Below are 27,950 nucleotides of genomic sequence, written 5' to 3' on the forward strand. Positions count from 1 at the left end.
GTTGTCATAAACTCCCAAACCAAGGGGATTTGTATTCTGAACCGCCACAATCACAAAATGTGTCACCACCACTATTTATAATCTGAATACATCCATGTAAAATTGTAATGCCTTTATACCATGCAGTAGCAAGAACTTAACATGTGACAGACCTCAGTATACTGACACTAGCAGAAAGCACAAATAGCGCTCATATTCATGGATTGCAAGTTTCATCTTTGATTTTGGGGAAAACAAGGTGAAACTTTTGCCATAGAAAACAGAATTCCAATGACACTCAATGTAAGCAAAGTTATGTATTTGATTGGGTCAACTTCTGGTGGTAAGCGCATGCAAAAGTTCTAGTTCACAAGAGTTCTTTGTGAGGAACGAAAGTTCTGCAAATTGATTTCTAAGTAAAAACTATGACATCCTGCCCTCTCACCTTTCTGCAAAGCCCAGAATAAATGTGGATGGGCAGCACACATCCTTGTGAAGAAAAGGAAACTTAACTGGATCATAGAACTGTAGAGCTGGAAGGATCATCTAGTCCAACCTCCTGCGATGCAAGAATATGCAGCTGTCCCATACGGTGATTGAACCTGCAACTTTGGCGTTATCACCACCATGCTCTAGCCAACTGAGCTATCCAGCTAAGACAAAGTAGATCAGCCTTCCTCAACCTGGTGTGTTGGACTCCACCATCCCTGACCACTAGCCATGCTAGCTGGGACTGATGGAAGATGAACTCCAAAACATCCGAAGGGCATCAGGGTTCAGAAAGGCTAGACTAGATAGCTGTACTAAACAGATGGGCACATGCACACAAAAAGCATTTTGTGTGGCTCAGGTAAATGAGGCTCTTTATGTTCTCGACCCTTTCAAATCCTACTTTCAAAGAGTTTCAGAAAAACAAAATTACATATAGGAATGAACTTTCATCTACTGCAGCTCCTCTGACATTTACAAGAAATCTAAGCTTACAAAGGGCAGTGTGAACTACTCGTGACTATGTCTCTGTTTTGCATCTAAGAGGGGCCTTGCAGAGATTATGGAAACAAGCTGGTATTTTGACAAAGATATATTGTTCCCCAATGAGAACATAGAAACTGGAAAACTACAAAACATGTTTTTTGGGGGAAAGCACCACATTTTTTAAATATTACAGTTCATTTCCTTGGAATAAACAAACTAATGAGCTAGAAGGCTACCAGGAGCAGTGAAACTACTATTTGCAGAGCTAAGCGGGGCCTGGTATGATTTTTAAGGACAAAATAAAAAGAATTTATATTAAAAAGCATGTGACAATGGAATGCCCATTATATTTACAATTTAATTAAATAATTCTTGAGATTTTGACTTATGAGACTTAAAAGTTTAGCGCTGATGAGGAGAGGATGGAGTAGATGCACTGCAAATAAGGTTCTTTGAAAAGGCATATCTGTTCTGACACTTCCACTGAGCCACAAAACGGCTGGAGAAGCAGAACACCAGACACTCAATATAAATCACTGATCTTTCACCTCTTAGGACACTTTCCCATTCAAACTGTGCCTGCAAATGAGTTCCAAGCTTAATATAAAGAGAACTTAAATTAGAAATCCACCACCACCGGCATAATTCATTTCAAGGCAATGGCCCAGCTTACATCCCAAGGTTGAGTTGGTCTGGCAACTCTATTACAATCTTTCACCTGGCAAAAGAGGTGCTTAGTGACAATACGCTACAGTTATACCTACAGTTTCCTGCCAATCCATGGAAAATCTGTGTTATTCCTCCCTTCTGCTCCCACACATTTCCTCTATTTGGACATTGTTTGGAGCCAGGACACTTGGCCACTGTCTTGGCCAAGCACTTGTCAACCTAGCACAAAGTGCCTAATATATGCTTATGTGCAGTGCTTTTTTTCAGCTGGAGCGCAGTTCTGGCACCTCTCGGGTGGGCACCATTGCAGGCCGGTGCTCCCCCTGCCCACTCCTTGCCTTTACGCACTTCTGAGAAGCCCAAAATGAACATTTCAAGCCAAAAGGGAAGCTGGCCAGCATGTGTGAGTCTACACTTTTCTTTAGATCTATGACTCCATGGAGTTTTCTTGGCAGGGATACTGGAGTGGCTTGCCGGTTCCTGCTCCAGGTGGATCACGTTTGGTCAAAACTCTCCACAATGACCTGTCCATCTTGGGTGGCCCTGCACGGCATAGCTCATAGCTTCTCTGAGTTATTATTTTGACCAAACTGCGGAAGGCAGTGGAAGACAGGAGTGCCTGGCGTGCTCTGGTCCATGGGGTCACGAAGAGTCGGACACGACTAAACGACTAAACAACAACAATGACTCCACCTAGCTCCTAGTCCCTCCTAGCCACATTTGTTCAAGCTACAGGGCAGGGCCAATTTGTATTTCCTTTTCTTCAATCCATCTCTCATGTAGCAGCAGTCTTTAAGCTTTCCATACAGGCCACACACATGTGTGCTTATGTGAGGGCCCTTTGGAGCTGCCCTAGCCACTTGCCTGAATCTAAGAGAACAAGGAAAGCACAGGTGCATTTATTTGACCAGTATCAAAACCAAGGGCGACCCCCCAAACCAGCTAGGGAGACAGCTTGCTGTAGATTTTAGCACCTTTGCAGGTGGTGAACACAGCTGTTGTCTAACAGGCATCTGTTTAAGGCTGCCCCGAGTCACCTAGCAACTTACTGTACCAACTTCATGGTGAGTTTAGGAACTTATTTTTTCTTGGGCGGAAAAGCACTGCTTATTGTGTAGCCTGTGTGGTGTAGTGGTTAAGGGCGGTGGACTCGTAATCTGGTGAACCGGGTTCGCGACTCCGCTCCTCCACATGCAGCTGCTGGGTGACCTTGGGCTAGTCACACTTCTTTGAAGTCTCTCAGCCTCACTCACCTCACAGAGTGTTTGTTGTGGGGGAGGAAGGGAAAGGAGAATGTTAGCCGCTTTGAGACTCCTTTGGGTAGTGATGAAATGGGATGTCAAATCCAAACTCTTCTTCTTCTCTGTGTTTCTTTTAAAGTCAGGACAACTTGCTGGAACCAGGGTTCCACGACTGCAGCAAGCTCAGTTGGTACAGCATGAGACTCCGAATTTCAGGGCCATGGGTTTGAGCTCCATGTTGTGCAAAAGATTCCTGCATTGCAGGGGGTTGGACTAGATGACCCTTGTGGTCCCTTCCAACTCTACAATTTGATGGTTCTATATCCTAGTTTCAACAGATGAAAGCAGTGTGTTCCTTCCTCCCACTAAGAAGTGCTAAACGAATGGTCTCTGCTTCTCTGTAAGTGAATGCAAGGGGGACTTCCCTAGAGAGGTGCAGGTAGTTTTGGCCCCTCTTAACTGGAATCCAGTTCTAAAGAAGTAATTTCACTCTGGAAAGCAGAATTTTCAGTGCTGTCACTGGACATGATGCTCATTTTGAGCCAGGGTGGGGGGAGTGAGGTGGCACGGGAAGGGAACAAGTTGTTGTACAGAGTTAAATGATCTTCAGATAAATAAGTACATGCCTTTATTTGAGGTTTTAGGAACTACCATGGGTTTACTTATTAAATGCCCCAAATTAAATCTTTAAGGATATTCTGACTTCAACAGGACTAGGCAGGCTTAATTCCAAGGAGCCTGGCTTAACTGTTTTACAGAACAGGCTGTGCACCAGTCATTTAAAGTACGACTTCAAAAATACACAGCTGGAGCTGCTATAGGCATCTCTGGTTTATTTCGAGAAATTCATTGCAGGGCTTGTCAAGAATGCCAGGCTGAGTGGAAAGATTACCGAGGTGCAGAAGGGGGGGGGGGAACATTCTTGTTTTTATTTTAGCAGCAGGCAATACAAGGCTGATCTCATGGTTAAAAGAGGAATTTGCTAATCCAGGATCAGTGAAGCAGCATATTTTCATTTCGTGGAATGGAGAAGAGGGATTTGCTTGTTAGGTGTTTCTCCAGAAACATTTGCTTGTGAGAGCGCAGGGAGGCAGGAAAGTCCCCGACATTATTTTTGGGAGAAGGCGGTCCCCTGAAGGTTGCTGGCATCTGTTCTGATGGGTTGCTCTGGAGATTTACCTGCCGTTGCTTTGCCAGATGAGGAGGCTGTGTAGCTAAGCACAGCACTATTTTCTGGCAACAAGAGCCGCACCATGGGGGGGGGGGAACCACCAACAAAAATAGAAAAAGCAGCTGCTGAACAAATAGATACATTTTCTAATTTTACAGATACCTAAAGATCTCCCCTCAGCTGGCTTACACATAATGTATAGATATATAAATACATGTATTTATGCATGTATCGTGCATGCATGTGTGTATTCACACATTGCTCCTACAGTAGCAAATGGCACTTCTATGCCTTCTCATGAGGCCAAACACTGAGACCTTCTGTCCTATTCCATAACTATCAACCTTAGTCAATCAGTTACTCTGATTATTGAATCAGCTACTTTAAATACCGTATTGGCCCGAATATAAGCCACACTTTTTTTCCAAATTCCAACCATGAAAAGTTAAAGTGCGGCTTATATTTGTGACTTTAAGGCTCCCCCCCCCCCAGGAAGCAGCCCAGGAGTGTGGGTCAATGGCGCCTAGCCTGCCCGCCGCTCCCAAGCCTCCCCCAAGCCGCCAGAAAGAAGAGGGAAAGGGGGAAGGCTGCCAGCTACCGGCGTGGCTCACCCCCCCAGGAAGTAGCCTGGGTATTGTCTTTTTTTCTACCCCACCCCTTCAATTCTAAAGGTGTGGCTTATTTGCGGGTGAGGCTTATATTTGGACCAATATTGTATTGGATCTCCTCCTGCCCCTGCATATTGATTGCACCTGTGATAAAAGAGGCTCCAATAATTCGGCATCAAGCCGCACCACTGCAGATGTGAATCCATGCATTCACTAACAGCATGAAAAGTCTCTACATGGTGTCTTCCCTCTCCTATTTTACTTCATGTGGCCTCAGGAAGCATTTGTACGGGGAGAAGAGGTGGGTATGGAAGAGGGGAGGCTTGTTTCATCCCTCTCACCTAAATATCCTCAGTATACACAGATTTATTTCACCACACAGAGGTTTAGGAACACATATAATAATAATAATACCTTTATTGTCAATGTACAACCTGTGTACAATGAAATTAACCGAACCTCCCCCCCCAACACTCAATCTCATTGCACTCTGTGTGCTTGTTGCACAACACACCAACCCCGAAGGTCAGCTGCACTATATTATTTTCCATTCAGCAGCCTAACAGCCCATGGATAGAAACTGTTTTTTGGCCTGTTGGTACCACTGATTATACTTCTACATCTCCTGCCCGAGGGTAGAAGATTAAAGAGGTGCTGGCCAGGGTGTGAATCGTCCCTGAGAATTTTTCTCGCTCTAAGGCAACGATCCCTTGCAATGTCATCTAGCGGGCTCAGGGGACAGCCCATGATATCATGTGCTGTGTTCACCACCCTCTGTAAAGACTTTCTGTCCGTGGCTGTCAAGCCAACGTACCACACTGTGATACAATACAAGAGGAGGACACTTTCTATTGTGGACCGGTAGAAGGAGATCATCAATTGTTGTTTAACATTGTTCTTTTGCAAGACCCTGAGAAAATGGAGTCTCCGTTGGGCCTTCCTAACCACATGAGTTTAATTGTTTTTCCAAGTGAGGTCTTCAAGTGAGAATTCTCTTCCAGAGAATTTAAAGGAAGAGACTCTCTCCACACAACCCCCCTTGATATACAATGGGGCTAGTTCCCCTCTCTTCCTCCGAACATCCAACACCATCTCCTTTGTCTTGCTAATATTTAGGTGCAAGTTATTCTCTAAGCACCATGTAGATACTTTGTGAACCTCCCCCTTGTATGCTGATTCATCTCCACCTGTAAATAGACCTATTACGGAAGTATCTGCTGAGATTACCTGGGGTAAAGAGCAGCAAAGGCAGGTTCCAGCACCACGGAGAGTTCCAAGTGAGCCACTCACTCCAAAAAGAGGCTAGAGGTGGACTGAGGCCTTTTGAGTCTCTTCCTCCAGCCTATTTCTCATAGGCGCCAGTCCCCTTGTGTGAACTGCAGCCCTTAAAGGGCTGAAGACAGTTATTTCTTTGACAATCCCTGGCCTTTGGCCTGTGTGCTTCCTGTGCCATTGGACAGGCAAGGTAGATTAGTTCCTCAGGGCCAGAGGAAGGTGTCCATGAGGGTCCTGGTTCTATGGGATCTGGTTTAGGGTTTTCTTGCCCACCAGCATCTGATTTAGTGGCTCCCTGGTCACCAGCATCAGGCTCAGAGCCTGAGTCCCTAGCTAGTGACTTCACAGCATCAGATTACTGATAGAGTCTGGGGTCATGACAGAATCCAGAAGTCCCAGGAAACCATCGTCATTATTAGCCAGCAATAGATCTCGCCTGCATAAAACCATCTAACCATGGGTCTAAGTTGCGCAGACTCATACCATGTCCAGCCAAGGAATTAACAGAATCTGGCCTATAATGTAGCAAGGAGGAGCAATTACCTTCCCCAAAAAGCATCCACAACACATCTCTTTAGAAGAAGAAGAAGAAGAGTTTGGATTTGATATCCCATTTCATCACTACCCGAAGGCGTCTCAAAGCGGCTAACATTCTCCTTTCCCTTCCTCCCCCACAACAAACACTCTGTGAGGTGCGTGAGGCTGAGAGACTTCAGAGAAGTGTGACTAGCCCAAGGTCACCCAGCAGCTGCATGTGGAGGAGCAGAGACGCAAACCCAGTTCACCAGATTACGAGTCCACCGCCCTTAACCACTACACCACACTGGCTCTCTCACACAGACCTTTAGGGAGGTCTGCCTCACACGTTGAGGAGCCATGTATAGACCAAGTTGTTAGCACTCTCTCATACCAAGTTAACAAGAGTTCAAAACACTCCACATATCAAATAACTATATTCTGTCAGAGTATCACCTAACTAATGGATTAAAAAAATTTCCTTTGATATTATATTTTTTTAAAAATTCTCTAATATCTTCAGTGAACACCTTGAATTCAAATAGTGCTTGCAAGTTCTTACTGGATAATTAAACCTTCATTTCCTCGTCGCTATGGACAAGAAGAAATTGCTAATTTAAGCCTTTTTCCAAAAAGATAACAGTTTGCACTAATGTGCCCAGGCAATGCTCCTTGCAAATGGGAGAAACTTAAAAGGTCAAATTCCACTGTAACTTCAAAAGGAAACACACATATACCTAGTAGCAAATCGCAACCTTTACATTGCAAACTAGCTGATCTCTTCCAAAGTTCTCATTCAGCCTTTACAAAGTACAATGTGTGGTTTTTTGGTTTTTTAAAAAAAATAGTTGGGTAACTAATAATCATGTTGCCATCCAATCTCTGTGCATATTAAGCTGCTAAAATGATCTTTTCCAACTCTGTCATCCTATGTAGGTGGTGTTGGTTGCAGTTGTGTACTTGCAATGTAGAATGTTGTTGTCAATTGCATATGCGGCATGAGTCTATTCAAGTCACGAGGCTTGGTTTCCAAACCCTTGATCACCTTAGTTGCCCTCCTCTGCACATATTCCAGCTTGTCCATGTATTTCCTAAATTGTGGTGCCCAGAATAGGACACGGTATTCCAGGTGTGGTCTGACCAAGGCAATTGAGGAGTTATATCTTCAAAATGCATCATGGAAATGAGGCAGGGATGGTGTTATTGGGGGGGGGAGGCTCAAGGGGGCTGAGATCTGGGACTTTTGTCATGGGTCCTATATGTCTTGACCCTTTTTCTTTTAAAATCCATTTTGTTAACCCCTTTGCTTGCAGGGCATGCTGCCAAGCTCAGTCACTCATGGCCATGATCTGCCCAGAGGCAAGCTTGTGTCATTGGCTTGTCCCTCAAGCATTTTAAGACCCTAGCAACACCACTTTAATAAGTACCTAGGTATGCCTCCTAGACCAAGCAACTTTCACAAGCAGCAAACCACACGGCACACCAGAGACATTACTAGAAATGTGTGCCAATTCCTGCATGTAGCCACAGTGGAGAATTATTTGAATCAATAGTGATTAAGAAGGAAAGAATGCCACATAATCAATCACTATACATAAGTGCCTTGAAAAGCTATGATGTGGATGTCAGGGACCTACCAGATTTCATATTATTATTCTGCATTAACACAACAGTCATTTGCCTTCGTTTACCCCACAGGAAATTTTCTCCTCTGTCTGTCATAAATTACAGAAGATCAACTAAGCTTGGCTTTTCCTTTTTGGAGGGCAGGACAAGTAGGAAGATTGATTCTCCCCCCATTTTGAATACAGTATACACCTTCTGCCATTAAAGGCCTTTCTAAGCTACGTGTCAGAAAAATGGTGCTACAGGCATCTGCAGAAGGAATGAACACGGTGGTTCTCAGAGACGAAGAACAAGCTTTCCAAATAGCACCTATGATTCTAAAGTCTGTGCGTTAGTCATCAGTCAAAAATGTTCTCACGACAAATCATGCAGTTGTTTCCCCCTCCTAAAGTTATTGAAATACAAACATAGGAAATGGTGCTTTTTATGTCTGGTATACGTGGAACTAAAAATGGGATTCCCCTTCTTTCAGAAGAAAATGGCAGTTCTTGAAATGCATATTGGAAGTTACATAAAGATGTTTTCGAGGGATGGTTAATGTCTGCTGTTTGTCTGCTTGACAGATAACCCATTTTGTTTTCTAGCAGAAAGAGAATAATTCAAAACAATTCTTGATTTATCCTGCTACGTTAAAAAGGGGGGGGGGGGGAAGATACTTCCAAAACCATGGCGTAATTTGAACTGTGCCTGTCCAAATGACACCTACCATGGCTTTAAATGTGGCTGGTAGGTTAATGAGTGGGGCAGCTTGATGATCCCACACCTGAAAGTGCTGCACTGATGCCACTGAGTTGCTGGACCCAAGAGAAATGAAGTTACAGGGAACCAGGCAGAGGGCCTTCTGAGTAGTGGTGCCCTCCCTGTGGAACGCCCTCCCATCAGATGCCAAACAGATAATCAATTACAGAACTTTCCGAAGGCATCTGAAGGTAGCCCTGTATCAGGAAGTTTTTAATGTTTGATGTTTTGCTGTGTTTATGTTTGAAACCACCCAGAGTGGCTGTAGTGACCCAGTCTGATGAGCATAAGTACGGTAATTTATTAGTAGCAGTAGTAGTTTGGGATCCAAATACCAAAAAGAGCATCTCCCCCAATATTAACCATCTCAAGTCATAAAGTGGGCAGAAGCCAACTCCAAGCCTGCCACTAACCTTCTTTTTCTCAAGCATGATGTTCTGCCTGGTTCAAACTCCCCCTACTGCCTCTGGCCCCCGGGATCCTGATTTGCCTTTCTCTGGCACTCAGCCTTGCCCGACTTAGAATCATGGAATCATAGAGTTAGAAGGGACCATGAAGGTCTGGTCCAATCCCCTGCAATGCAGGAATCTTTTGCCCAACGTGGGGCTCAAACGCCACGTTGAGATTAAGAGTCTCATGCTCTGTCAACTGAGCTATACCTTGGATAGTAATTGTTCCTCTATCCATCTCCTGGACCAGGGGCCAGCTTCCCTGGGTTGGGGACTTAACCCAAGGGGAGCAGACCCCTAGCTGCTAAAATGTCGTTTGTCTCTGTGCATCTCCAAAGTACCTCTGCATCACTACTGATCAGCAGAAACCAAGGCATTCGTGTACTGACATTATTAAGAAATGCTCCAATGCTTCAGAACCTACACAGACATAAAACACACCGAAAGCTAATTAACAGATGGGCAAAAGAGTTAAACGTAAAGCAAGGCAGTTTCTAATTTGCATCTATTCAACCTGCATCCCCATACAGCACATCCCAAACTCCCAAACACAACCCACATGTGTATGTATTTATTTGCTCATACTCCTTTTTTGAGTTTTGGGCATCCATTCTAGTTTCACCTTAGTCCTGGGATGGGGAACCTATGGTCCTCAGTCTGCTTTTGGACTCCAACTCGAATCAGTCTCACGCAGCATGGCCAACATTCAGGTTGATGGGAGTTGCGGTCCAACAAAATAGGGTGGGCCACAGGCCATCTCTGTCTCAGCATAAAGAAGTAAATCCCAGCATCTTGCTTCAAAGTAATTGAAGGAACATCTACTATACTCCCCTATGCTGCCGCCCATGCACTAAAGTTATATTCCCAGAAGCTTCTCTGGTATCTGCTTCCGCTAGCTGAGGTGAGGCTGGTAATAGCTGGAAGGATGCATGTTTTTGATTATGGCACCCCATTTATGGAAGCCACTCTTTGGCGAAACTTGCCTGTCACCTATGCTAATGTCTTTTCACTACCAGGCAAATATCTTTTTTATTTTCCCAGGCTTTCACCACCTGATCTGACTGTTTTATCCTGCTGTTTTATTTATTACTATTGTTCTATTGTGGGTTGTTGTTGTTTTTTACAATTGTGCTGTTGTTATCACCCTTTATTGGGTGATTATTTATTGAAGGGCAGTATACAAATTGTGGGGCTAAAACAGATTATTGCTATCTGCATTCCTACTACTAGGCTGTCCATTAAAAGATGAAATGTTGACATCTCTATGACACAAATGCTATAGAGAGGGGGAAATCATAGTGTTATTAATGTCTTGCCATGTTTACCATTCCCTGGGGCCCTGTTAAAAACGTATTTGTTCTGCTTGCTTCTGTTTCTTCATGTTCACTTTTAAAAAAGTTTTTAGCATCTGTCCTTGAGTCTCCTCATCTCACACTGTCATCTTTTTCAGAATTTGAATTCCTTCTCTCTACACCTGCTGATCTGTGAATTTACTCTTAATTCAAATACTGCACCTTCATCTTTCGTTTTAGTTATCCTCGTAGTACAGACGGAATCTTCAAATGTTTTGTAATCAAAGATTGGTGCAGGTATTCAGCAACGGCAGGGACATGTCTATATGCATAGGATTCCTACTGAATATGGATTATGCACAGGCAAACTATAGGGACGGTGAGGAAATAAATCCATGCTGTGCTGCACAGTAATGCTGGCTATATATTATTTTTCAGGTTTACCCAGAGATAATGTTAATGTATTTTCTGATTTTCCTCTCTCTCTCTCCCCCCATACGCATAATTTAATAACTAACTCAGTGACTGTAAATGAAAAACTGGCATAGAGTTTGCAAACAAATCTGGCGTACACAGGAGGCACATTAAGGACTAATTTTCCTCTTTAGAATTTTAACATGCACAAAAGCACAAACTCATAAAAAGCAACATGGCAATGCAACATCAGTAACGTTCTGCAGGCGTGCACAATGCAAATAAAAATCAATAAAAGACAACTGAATAATGCTAATTAAAGCATGATTTAATCAGCTAGCAGTTCTGAAATTTCAAAAAATAAGAAACAACGCTGCATCAGAGCAAAACATGACAAGTAAATATCCCGTCTCTGCTTTAAGATGATATACTTGCTAAAAGTATTTGCTAAAGCTACAAGCTGATACGACTGGTGCCTCTACCAAAGCCCTGGTTGATCAGTACCTGGATGGCCCAGGCTGTTGACACAGTTGCCTTCTCCTGCTTGATAAAGCCAGCCTGGCTCCTTGGTACACACCAGAGCTGGGTACAATGAAATGAGCTGGGAAATGGCTGCAACCCAAGTAGAGGAAAACTCCAAACGAACGCCTCTGGACTCTGGTGCTCACTACTGAGTCTTCTTGGTGGCAGGGAAAGCGGAGCAGATGTATTTTGCTGTTTTCATGGAATCCTCACTAGGCAATTCTGAGCTTTTTCTGGATAGCCTGAGGCCTTTCACATTCTGGCCTAAAGGAGAGGGAAGATCTAGCGGTGGCCCACTGTGACTTACTTGTGAATCATTTTGAGGATAAAATCACTTGCATCTGCTGGGACTGGGACTCTACTACTACAGCAGGCAAACCTCAGGAGGTATCTAGAGCACCATCTAGTCTTGTTTTGTGGGAGGAATTTCTACTAGTACGGCATGAGGATGTGGACGAGGCGCTTAGATAATTGCAGGTGACTACATGAGAAGAGAAGACTCCCAGGAAAAGTCCCTGACGTTGGGAAAGATGGAGGGCACAAGGAGAAGGGGACGACAGAGGACAAGACGATTGGACAGTGTTCTCGAAACTGCCAACATGAGTTTGACGAAACTGCGGGAGGCAGTGGAAGACAGGACTGCCTGGCGTGCTCTGGTCCATGGGGTCACGAAGAGTCGGACATGACTAAACGCCTAAACAACAACAACATGTGCTCTCTGGATCCTTGCTCCAAGTTAGGGGTGACTACAACTAGCAAGGAGGGTACTGCTGGGCAGGGAAGGGAGTAATTCTGATATGTAACCTTCCCACAACCCAAGGCAATGCACACCTTGGGCTGAAAAGGTTTCCCTACCAAACCCACACCTGCCTTCTTATACCATACCAGTGTATAATTACTGGATTCTTACAAAGCAGAATACTTTCATTCTCCTCTTCTGTTGCTGCTAAGGCCTCTGGCAGGCTTGTAGTGTTTCTTTCCTTGAATTATTTCCTTTCCTGCCTCTGAAGTTGTGCCCTTCTTCAAAACTCCAGCTGTTATTTGAAGGAGCAACGTGCAATTGCCCTATCGATCCACCGCAGAACGTGTGCTAGAAGCTACCTCGCTAGAGATACATTTGCTTTGCTGGTTGGCATTTCCCTGTTGCACAGCTAGGAGCTTTCCTCTCTCCCCTGGATATCTCTTCCCTCAAAGGAACACAGTGTGCTGCTGGAGATGCGTGAGATCCTAACAGGCAGTAGTCCCACTAAGAGGAAGGTAATGTCCCACGCCAGTCTGTTTGGGATCAAAACGTCCTGTCTCATATCAGCTACGCTTCTGAGAACAGATTCTTCTTCTCCAAATCAATTTTAAAAGTATCATTTGGCATCACTTCATGTGATGGAAGCCTAAAAGATATCAGAATTGTCTCTGCCTTCTAGTTCACCATTCCTCAACCAGTGAGATGCATCAGAAGAGCAGAGTCTTCAGAGATTTCCTGCTCCCAGCTACTTCCAGAGACCTCTGTTAAGGGGAAAAGACTCCTCTCCCACACAGTTCAAAGTAATGAAGTGTTTATTGACTCCACTCACAAAACAAAGCTAAACACTACTATCTACTACACCCTATTTTGGGCTCTTCTGGTCTTTGAAGTAAATATACATATGCACAGAGAGATCCGCTAACACGATCACCATGCCAGCTGTGTCAAATCCACAGTCTCCTCCCCTGACTCTCATGGATTCAGAGTCAGACCCTGACAGCACACAGGCCAGGACAAGAACATAATGAAAGCAATGCCCTAGAGGCTATTAAACCCATCTCTACACATAAACCTATTTCCTGAACTAATGGGAGAATGAATGGCTCAGCAAGTCATACACCTGACCTTGCTGGTGTTGCCATGGTAACCCGGTGCACCTGGCACCCTCATCTCAGAACATCCAGATGTTTGGGATGTGCTCCTTGGTATAGCTCAGTCGGTAGAGCATGAGACTCCTAATCTCAGGGTTGTGGGTTCAAGACCCATGTTGGGCAAAAGAGTCTGGCATTGCAGGGGGCTGGACTAGATGGTTCTTGTGGTCCCTTCCAACGCTATATTTCTATGATTCCATGATTCTAAAAGCACTGTGTAACTTAACCCATTGTTCTCATTATGCCAACAGACTGGGCCCTCCCTTCCTGCCCTGGCTGCTGGTTATGGAGGGCTTTCCCATGCAACAGTGGCCCTACTGTTCCTCAAAGCTGCACCAGGTTGGGAAGACTTAGGATTGCTTTCTTATTATGTATTTGTTTGTTTTTAAATGTAATTCAATGCTACATGGGAGCCACCTTGGAAAAATTGTCTCTTGAAAGGCAGAATATAATGGTAAATATAAATGAAAATGAGTACAGTGGTGCCTCGCAAGACGAAATTAATTCGTTCCGCAAGTTTTTTCTTCTTGCGAGTTTTTCGTCTTGCGAGGCACCATTTCCCATAGGAATGCACTGAAAATCAATCAATGCGTTCCTATGGAAACCGCCTTCAGACCAGGTCCGGGGACAGTCTGTCCCCCGACCTCTTCTGAAGGCTGGGGGGGGGGCAAGGGCTTTTCTTCCCACCGCCAGCTGTTCTGAAGGCTGTTCTGAAGGCTGGCGGTGGGAAGAAAAGCCCTTCTCCCCACCTCCCACCCCGCAAGCTCCGGGGACAGGAGGGCTTTCCTCCCGACCGCCAGCATTTTAAAAGCCCCCAGGACAGCGGAGACTTCTCCGCTGTCCCAGGGAGATTTTAAAATGCTGGGGGTCGGCAGCGAAGACTTCTTGCGAAGCAAGCCCATAGGGAAATTCGTCTTGCGGAACGACTCAAAAACGGAAAACTCTTTCGTCTTGCGAGTTTTTCATTTTGCGAGGCGTTCGTCTTGCGAGGCACCACTGTATGTGTGAAAATGTATAGTCCAGAAAACAAAGTAAAGGAGAAGCACACACTTCTTATGCACCACCACAATTGTGAGTCACTTCCTCATGGTGCAATCCCACATGACTGTGGCTTGCTCGGAAAGGTCTAAGGAGCCAACTCCTGAGAACTTGTGGAAGGTAAGGTCACAGGAGAGCATTTATGTGGCCACCCAACTGACTGCTAAGCTGAATCATTCAGGGAAAAATGCAAAATCTTCGCAGAACCTTCAGTGCAGACAATTTCTTAATCTCAGCAGGAAATTGCCTGTGCTGTTGTACGAAGACAGGCCAGTTTCCCCACATCCCATGTCAGCCTTCTAGGTTGCAGAACCTTTACAAAAGTATTGGTCACTCCACTATTTCACTACAGTAATTTAACATACAGTGGTACCTTGGTTTGCATAAGTTTTGGATTACAAACATGTCAAACCTGGAAGTGCGTGTCCCGGTTTGCAACCTTTTTTTTGGATTACAACCCATTGGTTTTTTTGGATTACGAACAAAATTTTTTGGAGGCCCCATTGGAGAAAGCGCGCCTTGGGTTACAACCTGTTTTGGTTTACAAACAGACCTCCAGAACGGATCATGGTTGTAAACCAAGGTACCACTGTACATCCAATGGATTGTTATAAATAGTCAGGTCTGATCTACAAATCTCTACATGTTAGGTATTTTGGTTCTGATCGTCCATAATTTGTAATACCACTTCATGCCCAGCAAGGATGCTGTCAGTGGATGTCACCTGGTCTTCAGGTTTGACTAAAATCTCCAATCCTCCAGCCTCGGGCTCAAATGAAATAGCCATCATTATCTATAAACCTCCTTCTGAATTAGCCAGTGACACTGCTATCACTGTGGGTTTCTCAAACCAGGAGGAGAGGTGATACTGGTTTGGGAAGGAGCTAAAGAGGCTTGGTCAACTTGTGACAAGTTAGTCATAACTATAGTCAAGTCCCTTTGATTTTGGTGGGACTTACTTCCAGCTAACTTTAGCTGGATTGAGGCCAGAAATTAGAAGGTAGTAACAAATGGAGAATTTGTTTATAAATAATGTGGATTCTACGTTGAAGAATGAGGTAGCTGCATTTGCAGATTTACCAGTTAATGCTTTATATTATATTATTATTCCAGTTTGATCTTCCTATTATTATTTTTCTTGACTTGTGACTTGATTAACACATTTCTAAATAAAAACAGGGCACAGAGTTTGGAGAATGTACAGGAGAGGGCAACTAGAATTATGATGGATGATTAAGCATCTTTCATATGGAGAAAAGGAATTTAGACGTGTTAGTTTTTAAAAAGATGAAAACTAAAAAAGAGAGTGAGAGACATAACAGAGATTTATAAAATTATGAAAGCCATGGAAAAAGTTAATAGAAATTTATTCTTTCTCAAAACTCTAAGGACAGATGAAACAACTTAAAAAGAAGCCCTTCTTCACACAAGCCTTACATATTCAGCTTGTGGAATTCACTGCTAAACTGGTGTTTAAAAAGAATAGATGAGTAAAAAGAAAGAAAGATAAACATGTGTGACCATAAGACAGTATGCCAGATCACTGAAGGTCAGACATGGCTTTGTCATATTTTATCTGTAAGCTTCTCCTAGTTAGAGCATCTTGTTGTTCATAGACTAGGCAGGTCACTGCTTGACCCAGTAAGGATACTACACTTGATCTTAGCCAAAAGGCCAAGAAGCAATACTGTGACCCAGTAAAGATAGATCTTACTAGGAAAGAAGAAAGCAAACATTAAAGATTAAAAAATGCTGGCAAAACCCCTGAGATTTGGAGCCCCTCTGCATGCTTCGCTTCCCATGCAGTTTTTATCTGGCTTCTGTTTATCTTCTTATTTCTCGACTACTGTGTTACAGTAGTCCATTTTGCTGGGTTCCACCTCTGCAGCAGCTATGCCCAAGGGGCAGGTAAAACCATCCTCTTGTATTGTTTGTATATCCATTTTTATAGTGTGCAAAGCTCTTTGTGATCCTTCAGGTTGAAAGACGCTATAAAAGTGTCATTTATTTTTTTATTATTATCTTTATCGCTATGGAATATGATAGAAGCGCTGCTCGAAAAGTACAACGAACAGGATACTGTGCACCTCTCAGACAGATGTGGTGCATGGCAAATCATCTAATACACTGGTGAACGAGCTACAATGCCCTTATATGTTTGTTTGTTTGTTTGTTTGTTTGTTTGGTTTGGTTTATTTGCTGCAAATATCCGTTTGTCAGGCGGGTGGCATCCCTACTGGGGAGAAACACAATTATGCATGGTGATCAAAATGTAGTCATTTGGTTTGCTTGTGGGAAACATTCTACGTCTGTTCCCTGCAAATTCACATTTCTTTCTTTAAAGATAAGCCTTCTCTTTAAAGAGACATAATATCTGGGCAAAGCATTCTAATCAGCTGCTCAAAATGCTCCTAGCTCCTAGCTGTCCTTGTCAATGAATGAGGAGGCACTGGTGTAACTAACAGGCATCTGGTAAACTGACACATTTTGAAAGTTGTTATTAAAATGTTGATTTTATTAATAAATAATAATAAAATAAAACAGGGTTGGGGAACCTCCAGGCCACTGGCCTAACGAAGCCCAACAAGCAGCCCCATCTGGCCAATAAGGGCATTTCAGCCAAGCCACACCAACTGCCCTGCAACTGATGTCAGGTGTGCGGCAGGGAGAAAGTTAGCTGAGCCAAAATGGACTTTCCAGGCACCATCAATCACCTTATTGTTGGTGCCTGCAAAGTGCTATGCACAGCCTTGCGGCCCAGTCCGTAACACTCTGAAAAGCACTGCTGAACAGGGCCAATGATCATGGGGTCTTGTGAAGCCCAGTGCAAGGCGTTCAGCTGATTGATTGCATCTTGAGGAATGCTACATACTGGGATTCAGAAGCTCCGACAATCAGATGGTTGTTGGTGCCTTGCAAGCCATATCTTTGCTTGCAATCTGATGCATTGTGATATCAGGTTTCCTCCGAAGCAAACCCACTACAGTTAATGTGCCTATGTCGGCCATGTCTGTTAATTTCAATGGGTCTACTCTGAGCACAACTAACGTTGGGTGCAACTACCTGTTTCCAGACTAAATATATATGCTATGAGCTGCAGTTTGCACAGGCACACAAGTTCTGATACATGAGACTGCGCTGAGGCCATACAGATTATTTTTTGGCTATCCAAACCGACTGGTAAAAGGGTCAGCAAACTTTTTCAGCAGGGGGCCAGTCCACTTCCCTCAGACCTTGTGGGGGGCTGGACTATATTTTTTTGGGGGTGAACGAATTCCTATGCCCCACAAATAACCAGAGATGCATTTTAAATAAAAGGACACATTCTACTCGTGTAAAAACAGGTTGATTCCTGGACCGTCCGCGGGCCGGATTTAGAAGGCGATTGGGCCTGATCTGGCCCCCAGGCCTTAGTTTGCCTACCCATGGAAAGCTATCTGCTGCCATTGATGGCTTTGAGCTATGTCATGTTGCATGGATTCTGAGAAGAAACAGTTTAGGACACACTTATTTTAGTACCTTACATGGCACAACCTGAAGTGCTGTATCCCAATGACATTGAAATATCACTGTAAGGAAAGATTATTTGAAGGATGCATTATCCTAAGTAGCCTCTCCTGGGCTAACCTTTTATACACAGTGGTGGGTGCTGTCAGGTGTCTTTACAAGTCCAAGACATACAACTAAAAGAGAACAATGATGGCTGGGTGGGAGTGCTTGACATTCTTCTGATGTGAAATGCACAGCCCTCAGCCGCCAACTGGCTTGATATCTGCTCTGCAGCTCGTTGCAGAAATGAAACAACAGCTATCTTTAGGATAGTCAGAAGGGATGGGCGTAATAAAGCTGTGCTTAGTACTTCTCTGTGTTTTACAGCGTTGAGCACTGCACAAACATTAACTAATTAGCAAAGCATTTCACAATGCCCGTGAGAGACAGGTCAGTAGCAATTTATTGAGTCAGACAGGCTAATGCAGGAGAGTTGATTTGCTCTGAAAAGTGTCTAAAAAACCTGGCACAGTGGGTGTGTTGTTATCAGAACCAGATGTTTAAAATAAAATGTTCTTCATTTGCAAGTCAAAATAAAACAACAATAATAGTAATAATCCACTGCACCCTGTGAATCCTAAATATTAACCCTGGGCATAGAAAGTCATTTGTGTTCGCTTCTAAAGAATAATTATGAGCAATAAAGGTTATGATAGGGCAGATTATGACCTCATTTGTAGTCATGCAGTTCCCTTTATATGTGTTCCTTTTTTCAGCCAAGAAATTGCTATGGCTTCAATGGGAACTGCAGGGCATTCTGAATTCCTTATTGCTAAACCACATTTTATTCTCAATCCTAATTGGTCCCCTTTCCAGCACACCTCCTTCATTACTGCCCGATGGGACTGTTTCTCCAGAGGCAAGAATTTCCAGTCTGACCCAATCAATCAAAAGCAAAAGAACCCACACCACCAAAATGTCTTTCTGGAGAGCATGCCAAATACTTGTCTGGTCCTAAAATCCTACAGATGCAGGCAGTTCACACCTGGCCAAAACCCCATTCCCATCAAATCTTCATTGGACACAAGCTATTATTGCTTTATGGCAGTGCCTCTCAGGCTTGATAAGACATTCCAGAAATTTCAAGCCTCTGTCAAAGATACTGAGACATTATTGAGAAAAAAGAGAATCATAGAATTGTAGAGTTGGAAAGTACCCCAAGCGTAATCTAGTCCAGCCCCCTGAAATGAAGGAACCTCAACTAAAGCATCCATGACAGATGCCCATCCAACCTCTGTTTAAAAACCTCCAAGGAAGGAGAAGGAGGCTGTTCCACTATCAAACACCTTTTACTGTCAGAAAGCCCTTCCTGATATTTAGTCAGAATCGCCTTTCTTTTAACTCGAATCCATTCATTTGGGTCTTGGCCTCCGGAACAAGCTTGCTCCATCTTCCATGTAATAGACCTTTAGATGTTTGACAATGGCTATCATATATCCCAGGGGTCAGCAAACTTTTTCAGCAGGGGGCCGGTCCACTGTCCCTCAGACCTTGGGGGGGGGGCAGACTATATTTTGAAAAAAATATGAATGAATTCCTATGCCCCACAAATAACCCAGAGATGCATTTTAAATAAATGACACATTCTACTCATGTAAAAACATGCTGATTCCCGGACCATCTGCGGGCCGGATTGAGAAAGCGATTGGGCCAGATCCGGCCCCCGGACCTTAGTTTGCCTACCCATGATATATTCTCTCAACCAGGGTTTGTTTCTCTGTTGACGAAAACAACCAGAGAAAGCAGAGATAAAAGCTAGCTCTCCCTGCTGCTCTGAGGCCCCTCCTTTCTCGTCCTATAGAGAAGGGCCTCATGGGAACGAGATGTACAGCACCTTTTTTAGGTTTGTAAAACCTATGGGAGCATTGATCCTTCCAGGCCTCTTATCTCCCTGTGATCCTCCATTCCAATGTTGACTAGAATACTTCCTAGAAGGAGAAAGCAAGACCTAGACATTTTGTTTATGTGACAATCCTCTTTGGTCCTGGCTCCCTTTTAAATTTCATATATGTGTTTGGAACAGCTGACTAGGTTGCATGCTGCTGGTCTCTTCTTGCTCACAGTGGATGAGATTCTGCTGCAGGGAATCTGCAAAAGTGTTTAGTCCATGTAATCCCCATCCCAGAGTTCTTGCTTCCAGGGCCACTTGGACCCATAACCCCTGCCATATGGGGGTGGGTGGGATGGCGGAAGTGCCACAACACGCAGGCAGAATGTCATTGGTATAGAAAGGAGCACCAGCATAGCGTACTTCTATAATAAATTACATAATAGTTTATTTATGAAATCATGTAACAATGACAAATATTTCTCTGTTTTAGGCATGGTACCAAAATGGAACTGCTAACTAAGCTAAAAACCCAGTGAACCATTAGAGTGGAAGTTATAATTAATTAATTAATTACTTAATTAATTACTACTACTACTATTAATTAATTAAATGCACATCCCACCAGGCTGGTATATATACAAGTGATGCAATATCTTAAAAACAGTTCCAACCTATATGCAGACCGGGAAAGATTTCAACTTAAAAGGCTTGTTGGAAGAGGAAGGCTTGTTGGAAGGGACATCTCCTTTCTAATATTTAACAGGAGGGAATTCCAAATGGTAGGAGCTACAACACTAAAGGCACGATCCCTTTATTGTGCAGAACAGACCTCCTGATGAGATGGTATCTTTAGGAAACCCACACCTGAAAAGCACAGTGATGTCAGGTATCCTGGTCTAGTGATGTGAGGTGAGAATATTCTCTGGAGAAAATTCTCTGCTAGAAAATTCTCCTGGAGAATATTCTCCACAAACTGTAAAATCTAATGGAAGAACCAGTTTTACAACCCACATTTAAAAATCTAGTAAATAATAAGTCAAGCTATGATATTGCCAGTGTAAGTAATGAATTTAATTTTTTTTTTAAATCCAGTTACATTACTGGGCATTGTGTTATTCACCATTGAGAGTTCTGAAATATGAGCTACAGAAAACCTTTTTCTTTTTTAAGTTTTAAAAATGCTATTCATTTAATTTGATGAACATTTGAATTCATACGTATTTCAACTATATGTAATAGCCTTTTTCTCTATTTTGGTGTGACCTTATTCTTAGCAATTCTGTACCCTTGGCCATACAGTGTGATTTTTTTGTTTTTTGGGGGGGTTTTTGTTTTTTTTACAGAAAGTAGCTTTAATGCTTTATACACTTAAAGTACCTAGGCCTATACAATTATGTGTAACAACATGTGAGGTGGCCTTGATTTAAACAGTTAACGTTTCTATATTTTTATTTAGTGCCAGTAACCGTTTTTTGCAGTGCCATTCAATGGTACAAGGTGCCATTTACCAGAGATTGACATACTGAAATATATTATCATATAATGATAATATATTTAATGTTAATGGCTTTTTTATATGTATGCATATAGTTTTGTTTATCAAGCTGTGTTTTAGTCACCAAAACAGTTATTAGGTGTTAGAGCTATGAGAAACACAAGATAGCCTATTACTGACTTTACTTGTATCAAACCTTAGCATGCCAATTGTATTTTTTGACTTGTCCTATAACATGTACATGTTCTAATGGAAGAATAAAATATGATTTGACTGAGTTTCCTTATACCAAACTTTAACATGACAATTACTGGTGCCATCACCTTAGAATGGTTTAACTTTAACTATAAAATACATTTTAATTTTTAATTTGATATTCTCCTATTATAAATGAAAATTCTCTAATATTCTCATTAATCGAGAATATTCTCCAAAAGATTATTCTTGAGAATTTAACATCACTATCCTAGTCCCCTGCTGCACAGGGCTTTTATACACCAAAACCAGCACACTGAAGAAGAGTTTGGATTCGATATCCCACTTTATCACTACCCGAAGGAGTCTCAAAGCGGCTAACAATCTCCTTTCCCTTCCTCCCCCACAACAAACACAAACACTCTGTGAGGTGAGTGGGGCTGAGAGATTTCAGAGAAGTGTGACTAGCCCAGGGTCACCCAGCAGCTGCACATGGAGGAGTGGAGACGCGAACCTGGTTCACCAGATTACGGTTCACCACCGCTCTTAACCACTACACCACACTGGCTCCCAGTTGCTAATTGGCAGTCGGTACAATTTCATCATCATCAGCGTATCCTGCCCCAGTGAGCAGTCAAGCTGCTGCTATTTGCCCTTTCTCTGGGCACATTGGCTTAGAAAAAAGGCCAACTTATTTCGGACGAACTTATTTCCAAGAAAGCACAGGTCTCATTGTTACAGCCACTGTGGTGAATTTGCCTCTTGTTGGGTTGGGAACATCATTTTGAGCTAGTGCCCTCGCATGCAGACCTGAAACCAGCTCCAGCAATGGCTTGAAGTGTGGAGAGCTCAGCACTGGAGTTCTTCGTCTCAGGGCCAAACCTGGGAAACGTGCGAAACGGGAATAAAGCACACTGCCACAAAGCACCTTGCCTTTCCCTCATGACAGTCCTATCTCCACTGGCTTAAAATAATGCTGGAGGACCAGGGCAAACGGCACAGCATCCAACCATAACTCTGTTTTTACAATGTCACCAATGGCCCAACTGTGATTGCAGAAACACCAGTGTGCGTCTCCACCAAATCATATCAATTGCCCTGACACAGAATGCCCTCCAGGCTGCCCCTTATGATATTGTGTTAAACCCTTCTGGCTCATTGGAGTCCTAAGGCTCTATCTTTGGCAGTCACGCACAGCAGCATTTTTAGCAGATTTTTGTCCTATTTTCCCAAACTTTTGATATCTTCCATTCTTGAACGAATGGGGGGGGGAATGAAGAGTGGGGGGGGGATAAAAGGAGGTTCAGGTATGTTCCTATGATGAATCAGCCAGAAATGCAGGCCAGGTCAATTCAACCGTATTACACACAGCTTTGCCAATGTCCTGGTTCTGCTGCCCACATAGCTCCATTGTTTTCTGGCACACCATACCAGGCTGCTGTGAAAATCATTCTGATAATGCCAAAGAAGAATATATTATAAATTCAAATGGTGAGCTACCAGCAGGAGGTAGGAAAAGAAAGAAAAAGAGAACCGGGCTGTGAAGCGTTTGATGTCTTGGACTGTGTTTTTACAAGGTTTTACTGCAATATAAACAGATTTGGCATGATAATTGATATAAGGATGAGAAGAGCAGGAAAATATGCAAAAAGCTCTTAGGGGAAGCACTTAGACGCAGAGACCCTTTTACTGATTTACACAGGGACCATTCTCATAAGACGGTGGTCTTTGCGTGGCGGCTGTTGGAGGAGCGGTTTGTGGTTGCGTTTGAGTCCTGAACCATCACTTCTACATAGGGAGCTCACATGCAGCCAAAAAGGTTTTTGTGATGGTCAATGGCACTTTTTCAAGTTGCTGCCATGGCAGAAATCACTCCATCCATTCTGAGAAATTCACACACATAGGACTTGATCCATACTGCTTATGGATCACGGTAATGTCATATCGTCCAACATTTCTGTGATGAAAATAGGGATGTCCTATTCAACAACAACAATAACAACAACTATTATTATTATTATTATTATTATTATTATTATTATTCTCTCCCCCTTTTGATTGGGTTGCCCCAGCCACTCTGACCAGCTTCCAACATATATGAAAACATAATAAAACATTAAACATTAAAAGAAAAACTTCCCAATATAATGCTGCTTTCAGATGGCTTGGGGGTTGCATAACTTTATATCCTCCAATATTTCTCCGATGAAAATAGGGACGTGCTAAGGAAAAGCAGGACATTCCAGGATCAAATCAGAAACTGGGATGGCTTCTGTAAATCTGGGACTGCCCTAGAAAATAGTAACACTTGGAGGGTGTGTAGTTTCTGAACCAGCTCTCTCACCCCCTTTATTCCAAGAAATTAGGAACAGTCTAAGAGACACAATATTTTTATTTCATCTCAACTCATCTCATAAAAAGATAGCTACATGATCGACCTTCACCTTGTGATGAAATATCTGAGTTGAAGTCCTAGCTTAGGCATTGGCGAGGGGGGGGGCAAGGTTATAGGCAAAAGCAGGGAGCAGAGGAAGGACAAAGCAATAACAACCACCACCACCACCACCACAACAACAACAACTGCTTAACATCTAAAAATCTCAAAGCAGTGTGCAAGAGAATAAAAGACAAATGTCACTGTAGTTGGTAAGATACAAGAAAATTCATGACCCACAGCTCCTCTAGAATGGCTTGAGTGAAGTGTTCAGCATGAAAACACAAAATTCTTGGCACATTTTTTGGGGGGGGGGAATGTTTCACGTATCACTTCTCTCCCACCCAATGCCACCTTGCAGAAGAGAAGTGGCAGCTGAAGTTTTAAGATATGAGGTGGAATCTAAATGTGTAGTTCTGGCCTCAAGGTTACTCAGAGAGACAGAGTAATTTCCCCAAAGCCAATCTCCGCCAGCTTTATGGCCAAGCAGGAAATTGAATTGAGGGCTCCACGCACTGAACTACATTGGCTCTCTTTTAAGTTCTAAGATGCATAAATACTCCTAAATGTTGTCCTCTGAGGTAAATGTTTACCTCAGAGTCTTCACCCTTTTGGTATGGTTGGACTTCTGTGGAAGAAAAAAACCCACACCAGTAAAAAAAATTACACTATCAATTGTGTGTGTTAGGAACAGTCAATTCCAGACCTAGCAGCAAAAAGGTAGTACTAAGGGAATAGTATTACTAGTCAACATTAACGAGGAAAACGATGGCAGGGCTTAGGAGAAGGGAGGAAAAAAATCACACAATCTGAACAAGTACCAATGAAGTCCACTTCAAATGCATAAAATACACCAACATTGTGCCTGCTAAGTTTCAGGTCAAAATGGTTTTATTTCAGGGGGCCCTTGCTTCATAAACGCTGTCCTAACATTTTCCACTGTTCACTCCTTCAGAAAGTTATGGATTCACCTTCACTGGAGGTTTTTAAGAAGGGGTTGGGTGGCCATTTGCCATGGATGCTTTAGTTGAGATTCCTGCATTGCCGGGGGCTGGACCAGATGACCCTCGCAGTCCCTTCCAACTCTACAGTTCTGATTCTATTATTCTATTATTTTATTCTCTGTTGTTTTAATCTAGGCTTTAGATGTCGTTATTTGCATTTTTATGTTTCCCACAGGGAATAACCATATAACATTCAGTGAAATTATACGGTGAAACTATATATGGCAAACCTACCAGTGAAAATGGCAAGTGTCACACATTCTTCCTTTCCCTCACAATGTCATACCAGATCATTCATTTCCCCAAGAGCTGCTCCCAGTCCTTAAGCTGCCGCTAGTGGGAGGTATGGGCAAAATGGACCAAATTATGTCATTTCAGTGTTTCAAATGTGTGCATTCTGAGAGCTGTGTTTCTGTTTCTTTAAAAAAAGTAAGGAAAGCAGAAGATGTGTTTGTTTAAAAACACATTAATAAATAAAGCAGCCAGGACTTTGGTGGCAAAGGGGTGGAAGGAAGAAGGAGTCCCGACAATTACTGATTGGCTTAACAAGCTACAAGAATTTGCTGAAATTGCACAGCTGACAAATAGCCTGAAAGGCAACTCAAAACAAGAAATTATGGAAAAGTGGGATAGATATATGTTCAAAAATACAGTAAAGGTTCACTATCTATGCAAGCATTCGATTGACGTTGGAGAGAGACTGAGTTGAGAAACAAAACCAAGGGTACATATTGATATAGGAATGTATTAGATAAAATGTAAAGAAATATGCAATAATATGAGTACATTCATTTGTAAAAAAAGGAATACTGTATACAACGGGATAGACAGGAAGTCCAAAGTGTTGGTATATATATGATTTCGGAGTAAGTTTGGAATAGCTTTTTATTTTTGGTGTTTTTTTTCCTTTTTCTTTTTTCTTTATGTATATAAAGCATACATACAGGCTGAAAATTACAGTATAATAAGTTTTGTGATGTAATATGACAATGTCTGATGATGTAACGTAAGAACTTTAATAAATAAATAAAAATAAATGAATGAATGAAGCATTTTCCCAAGAACACAGAAGAATAGCCCTGCAAGGACAGATGTGCAATTCAGCATCTGGTTTCCCAAAGTTACCAATCTATAGGAAGCCCACATGCAGAACGCAGAGACCCTCTCCTACTTTTGTACCCTGCAACTGGTATTAAGAGACCAGCTGCCTCTACTCTTCAAGGTAGCATATAACATTAGTGCCTATCAGAATCGATAGGGTAGATAGTGAGAGAAGATGACCATCACCATCAAACTGCTCCCCAACCAAGTTATCAACTTCCCAGTGGCATGTGAAAACAGAACAGTGGGCAGGGTGGTTTATTTGGCCGGATCCAGCAAGGAGGGGAATTTATCTCCAGTGGCAGAATGCAAATAATATTACCCAATATGTATGTGTGCGCACGTGTAGATAGGTAAAATATCATGCGCATACACCAAGGCAACGTATTTCGATGTGCTATATATCTTCATCTTTGCTCCCTGTGCTCAGAGAAGTAAAACGACATGTTTTCTAGAGCAGGGATAAATTAGAACCGCTGTGGGCGTGATCAGAATAGCACTCTCTCTCTACCCCCACCTCCCAGCAAGTCTCCTCAAAAACTACTAAAGAGTTATCTGTATTTACTTCACAAAAGTCTGCACCTGGCGTAACAGTACTTTGACAGCAGAAACAAAGCCCTATTAAAACCTGACACACTATTATTAAAACGCACTTCACAGAATACGCTGAAAACTATCACAAACTAGTGTTGCATTAAGGTTAGGCAAGGCGATGGTCTTAAAAAAAAATCCTGGTGGGCATATGTTCTTCTTAGGTTTCTTTTATATTGTGATTATAAACCAGCTGGTGTTGACAGCTTCTCCTAAAAAAAACAACAACCTGGTAGGAAGTTTTACCCGCTTACCTATCTCTGTGCTTTCACATGTTTACAGAACACATATATAGAACAAACTGGCTGTGAAGTATTTGAAGAATATATTTGCAATAGGAATTTGTGAGAAGTGAGACCATTCAAGTTGCCACCATATACCCACACACCTGGGAGAAGGACCCACTGTCAGGTGGCAGGGCAACCAACCCCCACGGCAGGTTGCCAGGAACATATAAGACAAGGAAAAGTCCTTGCCATCTGCTTTTTTATTTAATATTTACAGAGAGAGGCTTGGGAATGCAGCCTCTTGGAATAATGGCGTTGTCCCGAGTAAATCTCCCCTCCCCTTCTCTCCCACTTCCTCATTCATCATCTCTTCTATGAGTGGCGCTGAGACCTTTACTTTCCTACTTTTAAGGCTTGTTGGGTTCTGGGAGATGGTGGGTCTGGAATAGTGATAACATGTCACTATCTAGTGATAATGTGTCAGCCGGCTGCTCCGGCTCTGCCTCCTCCTCCTCCTCTCCCATTATTTCCCAACTTTCCCCCTCATCTGCCTCTGAGCTGTGACCTCCCACAAACCCTGTTGTAATTCTGAACTGTCTTCTTCTTCTCTGGAAGGGTCAGGTGTCCACCATTCCTCCTCTGCCCAGTCCCTGACACCCACTGAATCCCATAAATTATTATTAATATAATATAATATAATAAAGGTAAAGGGACCCCTGACCATTAGGTCCAGTCGTGACCGACTCTGGGGCTGCAGTGCTCATCTCGCTTTATTGGCCGAGGGAGCCGGCGTACAGCTTCCGGGTCATGTGGTCAGCATGACTAAGCCGCTTCTGGCAAACCAGAGCAGCACACGGAAACACCGTTTACCTTCCCGCCGGAGCGGTACCTATTTATCTACTTGCACTTTGACGTGCTTTTGAACTGCTAGGTTGGCAGGAGCAACGGGAGCTCACCCCATCGCGGGGATTCGAACCGCCGACCTTCTGATTGGCAAGTCCTAGGCTTTGTGGTTTAACCCACAGCACCACCTGCGTCCCATTATAATATAATATAATATAATATAATATAATATAATATAATATAATAATATAATATAATATTGTTATAATTATAT

General features: G+C 42.9%; 1 protein-coding gene, 1 long non-coding RNA gene and 1 other non-coding gene across 6 annotated transcripts in view; 2 read left to right on the forward strand and 1 right to left on the reverse strand.

Moving 5' to 3' along the window:
* Positions 1-27,950, forward strand: part of LOC128417819 (uncharacterized) — a 313,698-nt gene that overhangs the window by 21,147 nt on the left and 264,601 nt on the right. The window lies entirely within an intron of this gene.
* Positions 1-27,950, reverse strand: part of FARS2 (phenylalanyl-tRNA synthetase 2, mitochondrial) — a 193,569-nt gene that overhangs the window by 11,666 nt on the left and 153,953 nt on the right. The gene's annotated exons all lie outside the window — the stretch shown is intronic.
* Positions 13,415-13,491, forward strand: TRNAR-CCU (transfer RNA arginine (anticodon CCU)). The gene has a single exon. It is a non-coding gene; the product is annotated as a tRNA-Arg (tRNA).

This window comes from Podarcis raffonei, chromosome 7 (assembly GCF_027172205.1).
Source record: "Podarcis raffonei isolate rPodRaf1 chromosome 7, rPodRaf1.pri, whole genome shotgun sequence".
Taxonomy (NCBI): Eukaryota; Metazoa; Chordata; class Lepidosauria; order Squamata; family Lacertidae; genus Podarcis; species Podarcis raffonei.